Source organism: Gossypium hirsutum, chromosome A13 (assembly GCF_007990345.1).
Source record: "Gossypium hirsutum isolate 1008001.06 chromosome A13, Gossypium_hirsutum_v2.1, whole genome shotgun sequence".
Taxonomy (NCBI): Eukaryota; Viridiplantae; Streptophyta; class Magnoliopsida; order Malvales; family Malvaceae; genus Gossypium; species Gossypium hirsutum.
This window is the reverse complement of record NC_053436.1, coordinates 97,931,041-97,934,436: the sequence shown is the minus strand read 5'-3', so window position 1 is coordinate 97,934,436 and position 3,396 is coordinate 97,931,041. Positions and strand designations below refer to the sequence as shown.

Genomic DNA, 3,396 nt, shown 5'->3' with positions numbered 1-3,396 from the left:
TTTTTAAAGCCTGGTATAATCATCAGGTAATAATGGAGCCAAAACACTAAGTAATGTAGGTCATTAGGTTCCCAAAACCCAAATCTACTATTCATTTCAGGTCATTTTAGTAAATGTTTTTTAACCAATGTCATTTTCATAAATATTAATTTTTTTTGAGTTAGATGGGTAAAACAAAAAAAATAAAAAAAATAAAATGATAAACCCCTCTCGTTGGACTAAATTCAGTCCAACATATACCGCATGATAAATGGGTTGAGGTGGAATGTGGATAACCTTTTTTCTTTTTTTCTTTTGAAATATATGATTCACATTTGCTTCTTTTAAAATAATTTCCTTAAGAAATAAAATCCATCCATAAAACCTCAATCCTCACTATATTATATTTAGTTTAATTAACTATAGAGAAACTTAATTCAATTATTGCTTGGGTTATTTGCAGGAAGCTTTTAAACTCAGAGCAAGATGATTGTTGTTACCCCTAAACTTCCTTAACAGGCTGTACGCAGATGTTTCTCAAACCAATGATATAGTTGCCTAAGGGTATCAAATTACCACAATTATCATCTGAAGATAGCCATTGAATTATATATCAACCAACTCGGATAATGCAGCACTACAGCAGCAGATCATCAAGAATCTGAGATGCAATACACAGTTTATGATCGTCTTCCTCGAAAACCCTAGAAACCACCATTAACCATGTACCTTCATCAATGGCATTTCGTTTTGCTAGACTCCAAAACTCTGAATAATAACTTCATGTTCTCTACCTGACCCAACCCAGAAACAAATTTGTGTATACTTGCAGAATGTGGTACATAGCCCTTGAAAACCATCTCATCCAAAATGAATGCTGCTTTCTTCAACTGTGATCCACCACAAAGCCCATCAAAAAGCATCCTATAGGACACAACATCAGGTTTACACCCCTGCCCCGGCATATCTTCGAATAAATCATTTGCTTCACTCCATTTCCCATCTTTGCATAACATGCCAATCAACATGTTATAACTAATGATATTTGGTTTACACCCTTTATCAGGCATTTCTTTAAGCACTCTATAAGCTGATCCAAAATCTTTCACCTTACAAAGCTCATTAATCATCACATTGTATGTTGTTGTATCCGGTTTAATCCCATTCAACTCCATTTCGTCAAAGACCCCGTAAGCCTCATCCTGCCTCCCAACATTAAAAAGCCCACTAATTAAAGTGTTGTACATAGCCGAATTCGGTTTCATATTATTCGTAATCATTTCATCCTTAAGCCTGAGTGCCCAAGTCAACTCACCAACACTACAAAGCCCTGTATTCATCCCCTCATAAAGACGAGTATTTGGAGATACTTTATGAATCTTAACCATGTCATTTTTCAACTTAAACGCTTCCTTTATCTTCAATTCCACGCAGAGCGCTTTAATCAACGTCCCAAACGTCACCTTATCTGGCTTCACGCCTTTCCTCTGCATTTCATCAAACAGGTTCCAAGCATCATCCAAACACCCATTTAAACAGCAGGCATGGATCAATATATTATAAGTACAAGCATCCGGGCGGGCATATTTTTCCATACCCAAAAACACTTGCTTCATATCATCAAACTTTTCGCTTTTCAAAAGCGCATGTAACAACGAGTTCACAGCCTTTACGGTCCTTGGGCAACGATACTGAGGCATTTCATCGAACAATTGCAGTGCACGTTCGTGTAACTTGGCCCGACCATAAAACTTGATGACATTGCAAAAAATGATCTCCTCTGGGACTATGCGCGTGTCGCTTTTGAGTTGGTGAAGAACTTGTTCCATTTCTTGGAACATTTTGACGCGACCGAGCTTGGTGATGATGAGGTCATAGGACGGAGGTCTGGGTTTGGGTTTTTGACAAGGTTGAAGGCTAGGGTTGGGTCTTTTTGGGTGCGAAGAAGAGATGAAAGCCTAAAAGGAGAGATGGGTTTTGGAATTTTCATGTCTTCGGCATTGGTTTGTTACATTTGAGTGTGGATTTTATTTATATATATTCCGTTCTTTCTGGTTTCTCCGATTTGGAAGTTTGAAAGAGCCAAATAAACATCATGATGATGACGATGATGATCCATATATCACAATGTGCAAAATTTAGATGTGTGGTTTGGGGTTTACCAAAACCAAACAATATTATTTTCGAATGTAACTAAACCACATTTTATCCTATCTCTATCCATTTCACTCCCACAAAACATTTTTTTCCACAAATGCCATCTTTAACATTATCTCATATGTTATGTTATGAATTTCCATCTACCTAAATTACCATACCATCCATTAAGAAATAATATAATATTAATTTATAAAATATACAGAGTACTACTTTATTAAATAATAAATATTTTTCTCAAAATTACAACCATCAATAACTAAAAGCAATAACTAACAACCCTTCACACCACAAATGGAAAATCTATAATTTTGAATTTGCATTATTTGTTAAATTACCTTAAGATAAATGAAAAAGTTAATATTTATCAACTTTACTGATGCGGCATCCACGTGTACTTCACGTCAATAATTAATTATTTTTAAAAAAATATAAAATATTAAATATTTTTTAAAAATTAATTAATTTCTAATTGTCATAATCCATAAGTATATCACGTCGGTAAAGTTAATAAATTTTAATTTTTCCATCCATTTTAAAATGATTTGACAAACAACGTAGTTAAAAGAAAGAAAAATTATATATTATTATGTGTACAAATAGAATAAAAATTGAAAGGGAAATGCATTAGTATTCAAATGTTGGTATGTGAATGCGGGGTTTTGATGCAAAAAGCTTAAATCAATGTACATTAATTATGGTGCATAACGTATTAGTGGGAAATGAAGTCAAACCAGAAATCTATTGTATCAAATTAAAAAGAATCTGCATTATATTTTAAAAAGAAGGGGTCAATGAATTCATGAATAAAATGCCATGGATTTGACTATTCTAGGTGAGGTGTAGACTATTTATTTATTGGAGTAGTATGATCTTAAAATGAAATCAACTAAGCATGCATCTATTCTACCTACTCCACATTATACACTAACCTTTTGACTATACAATATACATATATATTCTGGTAACCAGATATGCCAATTTCATCATTTTTCTGCTAAACCTGAACTACTCCCTACTGCTTATTTGTTTTTCACGGTGGGTAAAAATATTATTTTTCAAGTCCAAGCATTCGAAATGAATTATTATTTTTGAGAATTTTTTTATTTGAATATTACTCTCAGAGTACGTTTGGTTCACTGTAATGGAATAGAGTTGTAATTGAATAGAGTTGTAATAAGTAGTTCAACTGTTTGGTTGAATGGAATGTAATAGATCTGTAATAGAATTCTTGTGTTTGGTTGAATGGAATGATGTTGT

The 3,396-nt window shown here is 33.3% G+C and overlaps 1 pseudogene; it reads right to left on the bottom strand.

Moving 5' to 3' along the window:
- Nucleotides 1-360: 360 nt before the first annotated feature.
- Nucleotides 361-2,217, bottom strand: LOC107895327 (putative pentatricopeptide repeat-containing protein At1g53330; annotated as a pseudogene).
- Nucleotides 2,218-3,396: the final 1,179 nt, after the last annotated feature.